Here is a 9,990-nt window from a genome sequence, read left to right on the forward strand (position 1 = left end):
GGATTGGACCTTCCTAAAACTCTTGAGTACCTAAAAAAGTCATACTCCAACAACTTGCTTTAATTCCCCTAAAATGAGTATTGTGATCTAACTTCATTGTTGCGCTGGCAGAATTTGAGTAACAGGAGAGTGCCATTGTTGCCGCTAGTAGAATTTGAGTAGTCTGACATCGACGAGCTGGTTTGCTGGATTCACCATGTTGCTCAACCCCAAAGCCACACGAAGGAGACACTCTTCACCATGAGCAATGAGCTCAAGCCAAGAGTGGCCATGCTCTCGCTCTTCACCATCGCACAGGTCGGGTCAGCGGTCGGGACATCAGCATAGGTCGTCTGCCTCCGACGACGTTGGCGACATCTTTCGCCCGACGCTCACCGCGCGTCTCACGTTCTCGTTTGCTTGGAAGATGGCAGCAAGAACGGTGAAGAAAAGAGGGATTGGGAGAAGAAACGCTGGTAGAACTTTCCGCACCGGAGGACAGATTTTGGCGTGCGGAAAAGATGAGGTGTGCTGATAGGGCTCAATTGTATCGCTGTTTTTTTAATTTTTCTATAAATTAAGGATTGGGATTAGGAGGACAGGGAATGCTCTTAGAGCAGCTCCAATAGTTATGTATATTTCTACTACCTAAATCTGAGATTTAGCAAGTCCTCAAATAATATAGGAAAAAAACTTATCTACTCCAACAGTTCTCTATATATTACTTCTTAAATATGTTATAATTTGTCATATCACCAATTTGAGTGGGATTAGCCATTTTTACTTTTGTTTTCATCTCCCTTCCGCAACTCGATCTCAAAATTGTGACCTCGTCAGCAAACTGATTCAACATGGTGAGTTGTGTTGTCCTTTTGATTTGTTGCCACAATTGTTTATTCTCGACATGTGCATGTGCAACTGTTACATTATTAATTGTTTAATCTCTAACTTACTGGGTGCTGCAATTGTGCATCATCGACAGCCAACGCATGGGTTCAGAATGTGGAAAAGACGTCCAAATAAAAGAAGTGTGCCAGATTTTATGTTTCGAGAGTTGGTAAGTGGTTGCTAAACGTAGGTAGGAAATAAGGTTAGATGAGAAGTGACTAAATTTAGGAAGTTCGTTTAGAGAGCTGTTGGAGATGAGTTTTTAGGTTAACTATTTAAATTATTGATTTAGGGAGTATTTTAGAGAACTACTGGCCATTTGTACACACGGGCATTATTTACAGCACACGATCCTAGGGGTGGGCACATTTTTACCATAAACCGAAAACCGAACCGAACCGTACCGAACCGAACCGAAATTTTGGTTTTTTTGGTAGTTCGGTTCGGTTTCGGTTTTTGTATCTAAGAAGTTCGGTTTTCGGTATCGTAATCGGTTTTCACCGTATACCGAACCGAAAAAACCGAATACCAAACTTTATCAATTCTCAAATTTGACTATTCGATTATGTGAACTAATTGTGTGATACAATTAAATTGTTATTCACTTATTTGTATGTGATGTATGATGTATATCTAAATATTTGTACCTATATAATTTTTACTTTTTAAAATTATATGTAATCTATCATGTAAACTTGTTGTATGTATTGTCTTAATTATAAGTTTGGTATTCGGTTTTTACCGAAAAACCGAAGTAAAAAACCGAAACCGAACTTTTCGGTTTTTCATTTTCTAGAAAACCGAACGGTTTCTAATGTTTGAAAAACCGAAGTTTTTTAAAACCGAAAAACCGAACCGAAGTTTAGAAAAAAACCGAATGCCCAGCCCTACACGATCCTACCCTTGGTCTTCTACCCTCATAGGATTAGGGATGAAAACGGGACGGATACAGCTGGATATAGCCATACAGGGTCATCTCGTATCCTACCTGTCGGGGACCATAATTAGGGGTACCCTCAAGGCTCCTAATTCTCAGCTGGTAACCCCCATCAGCATAAAGCTGCTAAGGCCTGATGGGTGCGATTAAGTCAGGGATCAGTCCGTTCGAGCGACTCGATCACGCCTCGCCCGAGCCTAGCCTCGGACAAGGGCAGCCGACCCCAGAGGATTTCCGTCTCGCCCGAGGCCCCCCTCCGACGGCGAACATATCTCCGGCTCGCCCGAGGCCCTGCCTTCGCTAAGAAGCAACCCTAACTAAATCGCCGCACCAACCGACCAAGTCGCAGGAGCATTTAATGCAAAGGTGGCCTGACACCCTTATCCTGGCATGCGCCCCCCCGGCAGAGCCGAAGTGACCGCCGTCACTTCACCGCTCCACTGACCGGCCTGACAGAAGGACAGTGCCGCCTGCGCCGCGCCGACCGCAGTGCCACTTGACAGAGTGAGGCTGACAGGCAGTCAGGTCCTGCAGAAGGCACCACAGGAAACTCCGCTCCGCCCGACCCAGGGCTCGGACTCGGGCTAAGTCCCGGAAGACGGCGAACTCCGCTCCGCCCGACCCAAGGCTCGGACTCGGGCTAAGTCCCGGAATACAGTGAACTCCGCTCTGCCCGACCCAGGGCTCGGACTCGGGCTAAGTCCCGGAAGACGGCGAACTCCACTCCGCCCGACCCAGGGCTCGGACTCGGGCTAAGTCCCGGAAGACGGCGAACTCCGCACCGCCCGACCCCAGGGCTCGGACTCCGCCCTGGCCTCAGACGACGACCTCCGCCTCGCCCGACCAGGGGCTCGGACTCGGCCTCGGCCACGGAAGACAGACTCGACCTCAGCTTCGGAGGAGCTTCCACCTCGCCCAGCCTAGGGCGCAGACCAGCCACGTCAACGGGAGGCGCAATCATCACCCTACCCCGAGCTGACTCGGGCCGCAGGGAACAAGACCGGCGTCCCATCTGGCTAGCTCCGCCGGATAGGCAATGATGGCGTCCCGCATGCTCTGTGACGACGGCGGCTCTCAGCCCCCTTACGGAAGCAAGAGGACGTCAGCAAGGACCCAACCGCTCCGACAGCTGTCCCTCCGCCAGGCTCCATCGCTCCTCCGACGGCCATGACATCACACCAGCTGGGTGCCAAAATCTCTCCGGCTGCCACGACGACATGTACTTAGGGCGCTAGCTCTCCCCGCTAGACACGTAGCACTCTGCTACACTCCCATTGTACACCTGGATCCTCTCCTTACGCCTATAAAAGGAAGGACCAGGGCCCTCTTAGAGAGGGTTGGCCGCGCGGGGACGAGGACGAGACAGGCGCTCTCTTGGGGCCGCTCGCTTCCCTCTCCCGCGTGGACGCTTGTAACCCCCTACTGCAAGCGCACCCGACCTGGGCGCGGGACGAACACGAAGGCCGCGGGATTCCCACCTCTCTCACGCCGGTCTCCGGCCGCCTCGCTTCTCCCCCCCTTCGCGCTCGCCCTCGCGCTCGACCCATCTGGGCTGGGGCACGTGGCGACACTCACTCGTCGGCCCGAGGGACCCCCCGGTCTCGAAACGCCGACAGTTGGCACGCCAGGTAGGGGCCTGCTGCGTGTTGACGAACAGCTTCCCGTCAAGCTCCAGATGGGCAGTCTCCAGCAACCTCTCCAGCCCGGGACGGTGCTCCGTTTCGGGAGTCTTGAGTTCATGTCCTTCGACGGCAGCTACGACATGATACTCCTTCCCCCGCCGTGCGACAACGACAATGGCGGCCGACAGCCCGCCCGCCGGCGGCGGAATCGACGACGTCTTCCCCACGTGGTGGGAGAACAACATTCGAGCTCACCCCGTCCTCTCCCCCGTCGACGGAGGAGGAGGCGGGGCAACCAAGGCCAAGCAGGAGGCAGCGCCTCGTCGGCTGTCGAGCGAGTCGACAGCGCCGGCACCCCAACGAGGGGCGCACCGGACATCGACCTCGTGTTTGAGACGAAGACGAGCACCGTCTCCCCGCGACACGACAATACCGAGCAAGCGGACGACGCCAGCGCGCTCGCGGAGAGCTTGCTGGACGACACCCTCGTACCTGAGACGACGGCGCAGTCAGTCCCCGACGTGACTTCATCGCCACTCGTCGACCAAAAGGTACCGACCGATTCCCATCCTACGTCATTTGGATTCAGCCTCAACCCGCCTAGCGATCTCGCTTTGGCGGACGCTCTCGTAGGGGCGAGTCCAAACCCTCTGGGGTTTCGCATGCGGTCTCCTTGGGACCGGCTGACGGACGTCTCGACCTACGGGCCCTCTGGGTCCGAGGAAGACGACGAGCCCAGCATCTGTTGGGATTTCTCTGGACTTGGCAACCCCAGTGCCATGCGGGACTTTATGACCGCATGTGACTACTGCCTCTCCGGCTGTTCCGACGGTAGCCGCAGCCTCGACGACGAGGACTGCGGCCCAAGCCGCGAATGTTTCCACGTCGATCAAGGGGGTCCCTCCGAAGGCAATCTTCTCGGCATGCCGGAGGACGGTGATCCCCCTAGGCCGGTGCCCCGCGTTGACATCCCACGGGAGCTAGTTGTGGTCCCCGTTCCGGCGGGGGGTCACGGCCCACAGCTCGAGCAAATCCGCGGGGTGCAGGCCAGGCTCGACGAGGGAGCAGGAGCGCTTGAACCGATCCGCCGGGACGTTGGGCAGGCATGGGCGAACCAACCCCCGGCCGGAGAAATACGTCATCTGCCCCAGGGTCTCCAGCACCGCGTCGCCGACGACGTCAGAGTCAGGCCACCACCCGCGTCTAGTGGGGTCGGCCAAAACCTGGCTGCAGCAGCGATGCTCCTCCGCGCGATGCCGGAGCCATCCACCACCGAGGGTCGGCGAATCCAGGGGGAGCTCAAGAATCTCCTGGAAGGCGCCGCGGTCCGACGGGCCAAGAGCTCTGCCTCCCGAAGGCAGGGATACCCCTCGGAACCCCATGCCGCGACTTCCCGATTCATGCGGGAAGCCTCGGTCTACACCGGGCGCACGCGCAACACCGCGCCTGCGGCCCCGGGCCGCCTCGGCAACGAGCACCATCATCGCGACCGTCGGGCCCACCTCGACGAGAGGGTGCGCCGAGGCTATCACCCCAGGCATGGGGGACGCTACGACAGCGGGGAGGATCGGAGTCCCTCGCCCGAACCGCCCGGTCCGCAGGCCTTCAGCCGGGCCATCCGACGGGCACCATTCCCGACCCTGTTCCGACCCCCGACTACTATCACAAAGTACTCGAGGGAGACGAGACCGGAACTGTGGCTCGCGGACTACCGCCTGGCCTGCCAACTGGGTGGAACGGACGACGACAACCTCATCATCCGCAACCTCCCCCTGTTCCTCTCCGACACCGCTCGTGCCTGGTTGGAGCACCTGCCTACGGGGCAGATCTCCAACTGGGACGACCTAGTCCAAGCTTTCGCCGGCAATTTCCAGGGCACGTACGTGCGCCCCGGGAATTCCTGGGACCTCCGAAGCTGCCGGCAGCAGCCGGGTGAGTCCCTCCGGGACTACATTTGGCGATTCTCGAAGCAGCGCACCGAGCTGCCCAACATCACCGACTCGGATGTCATCGGCGCGTTCCTCGCTGGCACCACCTGCCGCGACCTGGTGAGCAAGTTAGGTCGCAAGACCCCCACCAGGGCGAGCGAGCTGATGGACATCGCCACCAAGTTCGCCTCTGGCCAGGAGGCGGTCGAGGCAATCTTCCGAAAGGACAAGCAGCCCCAGGGCCGCCCATCGGAAGATGCTCCCGAGGCGTCTACTCAGCGCGGCGCCAAGAAGAAAGGCAGGAAGAAGTCGCAAGCGAAACGCGACGCGGACCTTGTCGCTGCCGCCGAGTACAAGAACCCTCGGAAGCCCCCCGGAGGTGCCAACCTCTTCGACAAGATGCTCAAGGAGCCTTGCCCCTATCATCAGGGGCCCGTCAAGCACACCCTTGAGGAGTGCGTCATGCTTCGGCGCCACTTCCATAGGGCCGGGCCACCCGCGGAGGGTGGCAGGGCCCGCGACGACGACAAGAAGGAAGATCACCAAGCAGGAGAGTTCCCCGAGGTCTGCGATTGCTTCATGATCTACGGTGGGCATGCGGCGAATGCCTCGGCTCGGCATCGCAAGCAAGAGCGCCGGGAGGTCTGCTCGGTGAAGGTGGCGGCGCCAGTCTACCTAGACTGGTCCGACAAGCCCATCACCTTCGACCAAGCTGATCACCCCGACCGCGTGTCGAGCCCGGGGAAATACCCGCTCGTCGTCGACCCCGTCATCGGCGACGTCAGGCTCACCAAGGTCCTTATGGACGGGGGGCAGCAGCCTCAACATCATCTACGCCGAGACCCTCGGGCTCCTGCGTGTCGATCTGTCCTCCGTCCGGGCAGGCGTTGCGCCCTTCCATGGGATTATTCCCGGGAAGCGCGTCCAGCCCCTCGGACGACTCGACCTTCCCGTCTGCTTCGGAACGCCCTCCAACTTCCGAAGGGAGACTCTGACGTTCGAGGTGGTCGGGTTTCGAGGAACCTACCACGCGGTACTGGGAAGGCCATGCTACGCGAAGTTCATGGCCGTCCCCAACTACACTTACCTGAAGCTCAAGATGTCGGGCCCCAACGGGGTCATCACCGTCAGCCCCACGTACAAGCACGCGTTCGAATGCGACGTGGAGTGCGTTGAGTACGCCGAGGCCCTCGCCGAATCCGAGGCCCTCATCGCCGACCTGGAAAGCCTCTCCAAAGAGGTGCCAGACGTGAAGCGTCACGCCGGCAACTTCGAGCCAGCGGAGACGGTTAAGGCCGTCCCCCTCGACCCCAGTGGCGACACCTCCAAGCAGATCCGGATCGGCTCCGGGCTCGACCCCAAATAGGAAGCAGTGCTCGTCGACTTTCTCCGCGCAAACGCCGACGTCTTCGCGTGGAGTCCCTCGGACATGCCCGGCATACCGAGGGATGTCGCCGAGCACTCGCTGGACATTCGAGCCGGAGCCCGACCCGTCAAGCAGCCTCTGCGCCGATTCGACGAGGAGAAGCGCAGAGCGATAGGCGAGGAAATCCACAAGCTAATGGCAGCAGGGTTCATCAAAGAGGTATTCCATCCCGACTGGCTTGCCAACCCTGTGCTTGTGAGAAAGAAAGGGGGGAAATGGCGGATGTGTGTAGACTACACTGGACTCAACAAAGCATGTCCGAAGGTTCCCTACCCTCTGCCTCGCATCGATCAGATCGTGGATTCCACTGCTGGGTGCGAGACCCTGTCTTTCCTCGATGCCTACTCAGGGTATCATCAAATCAGGATGAAAGAGTCCGACCAGCTCGCGACCTCTTTCATCACGCCCTTCGGCATGTACTGCTATGTCACCATGCCGTTCGGCTTGAGGAATGCGGGTGCGACGTACCAGCGGTGCATGAACCATGTGTTCGGCGAACACATTGGCCGCACGGTCGAGGCCTACGTCGATGACATCGTAGTCAAGACGAGGAAAGCTTCCGACCTCCTTTCCGACCTTGAAGTGACATTCCGATGTCTCAAGGCGAAAGGCGTCAAGCTCAATCCCGAGAAGTGTGTCTTCGGGGTCCCCCGAGGCATGCTCTTGGGGTTCATCGTCTCCGAGCGGGGCATCGAAGCCAACCCGGAGAAGATCGCAGCCATCACCAGTATGGGGCCCATCAAGGACTTAAAAGGCGTACAGAGGGTCATGGGATGTCTCGCGGCTCTAAGCCGCTTCATCTCACGCCTCGACGAAAGAGGTCTGCCTCTGTACCGCCTCTTAAGGAAGGCCGAGTGCTTCACTTGGACCCCTGAGGCCGAGGAAGCTCTCGGGAACCTGAGGGCGCTCCTCATAAAGGCGCCTATCTTGGTGCCTCCAGCCGCCGGAGAAGCCCTCTTGGTCTACGTCGCTGCGACCACTCTGGTGGTTAGCGCCGCGATTGTGGTCGAGAGGCAAGAAGAGGGGCATGCATTGCCCGTTCAGAGGTCAGTTTACTTCGTCAGCGAAGTACTATCCGAAACCAAGATCCGCTACCCACAAGTTCAGAAGCTGTTGTATGCGGTGATTCTGACACGGCGAAAGTTGCGACACTACTTCGAGTCTCATCCGGTAACTGTGGTGTCATCCTTCCCCCTGGGGAGATCATCCAGTGCCGAGAGGCCTCGGGCAGGATTGCAAAGTGGGCGGTGGAAATCATGGGCGAGACAATCTCGTTCGCCCCTCGGAAGGCCATCAAGTCTCAGGTCTTGGCGGACTTCGTAGCCGAATGGGTCGACACCCAGCTACCGACGGCTCCGATCCAACCGGAGCTCTGGACCATGTTTTTCGACGGGTCGCTGATGAAGACGGGAGCCGGCGCGGGCCTACTCTTCATCTCGCCCCTCGGGAAACACCTACGCTATGTGCTACGCCTCCATTTCCCGGCGTCCAACAATGTGGCTGAGTATGAGGCTCTGGTCAATGGGTTGCGGATCGCGATCGAGCTAGGGGTCCGGCGCCTCGACGCCCGCGGTGACTCGCAGCTCGTCATCGACCAAGTCATGAAGAACTCCCACTACCGCGACCCGAAGATGGAGGCCTACTGCGATGAGGTTCGGCGCCTGTAAGACAAGTTCTACGGGCTCGAGCTCAACCACATCGCTCGGCGCTACAACGAGACTGCGGACGAGCTGGCTAAAATAGCCTCGAGGCGAACAACGGTTCCCCCGGACGTCTTCTCCCGGGATCTGCATCAACCCTCCGTCAAGATCGACAACCCGCCCGAGCCTGAGGCGCCCTCGACCCAGTCCGAGGTACCCTCGGTCCAGCCCGAGGTACCCTCGGCACAGCCCGAGGCGCCTTCAGTTCAGCCCGAGGTACCCTCGGCCTCCGAGGGTGAGGCGCTGCGCATCGAGGGGGAGCAAAGCGGGGCCACGCCTGATCGAAACTGGCAGACCCCGTACCTGCAATATCTCCAACAAGGAGAGCTACCCCTCGACCGGGCCGAGGCTCGCCGGGTGGCACGGCGTGCCAAGTCGTTCGTCTTGCTGGGCAATGAGAAGGAGCTCTACCACCGCAGCCCCTCAGGCATCCTCCAGCGATGCATCTCCGTCGCCGAAGGTCAGGGACTCCTGCGGGAGATACACTCGGGGGCTTGCGGCCATCACGCAGCACCTCGAGCCCTTGTCGGGAATGCTTTCCGACAAGGATTCTACTGGCCGACGGCGGTGGCCGACGCCACTAGAATCGTCCGCACCTGCGAAGGATGTCAATTCTATGCGAAGCAGACCCACCTGCCCGCTCAGGCTCTGCAGACGATACCCATCACCTGGCCCTTTGCTGTGTGGGGTCTGGACCTCGTCGGCCCCTTGTAGAAGGCGCCCGGGGGCTACACGCACCTGCTGGTCGCCATCGACAAATTCTCCAAGTGGATCGAGGTCCGACCTCTGAACAGCATCAGGTCCGAGCAGGCGGTGGCGTTCTTCACCAACATCATCCATCGCTTCGGGGTCCCGAACTCCATCATCACCGACAACGGCACCCAGTTCACCGGTAGAAAGTTCTTGGACTTCTGCGAGGATCACCACATCCGGGTGGACTGGGCCGCCGTGGCTCATCCCATGTCAAATGGGCAAGTAGAGTGTGCCAACGGCATGATTCTACAAGGGCTCAAGCCTCGGATTTACAACGACCTCAACAAGTTCGGCAAGCGATGGATGAAGGAACTCCCCTCGGTGGTCTGGAGCCTAAGGACAACGCCGAGCCGAGCCACGGGTTTCACGCCGTTCTTCCTAGTCTACGGGGCCGAGGTCGTCTTGCCCACAGACCTGGAATACGGCTCCCCGAGGACGAGGGCCTACAGCGATCAAAGCAACCAAGCCAGCCGAGAAGACTCGCTGGACCAGCTGGAAGAGGCTCGGGACAAGGCCTTACTACACTCGGCGCGGTACCAGCAGTCCCTGCGACGCTACCACGCCCGAGGGGTCCGGTCCCGAGACCTCCAGGTAGGCGACCTGGTGCTTCGGCTGCGACAAGACCCCCGAGGGAGGCACAAGCTCACGCCCCCCTGGGAGGGACCGTTCGTCATCGCCAAGGTTCTGAAGCCCGGAACGTACAAGCTGGTCAACAGCCAAGGCGAGGTCTACGGCAACGCTTGTAACATCCAACAGC

This window comes from Zea mays, chromosome 2 (genome assembly GCF_902167145.1).
Source record: "Zea mays cultivar B73 chromosome 2, Zm-B73-REFERENCE-NAM-5.0, whole genome shotgun sequence".
NCBI classification, from domain to species: Eukaryota; Viridiplantae; Streptophyta; class Magnoliopsida; order Poales; family Poaceae; genus Zea; species Zea mays.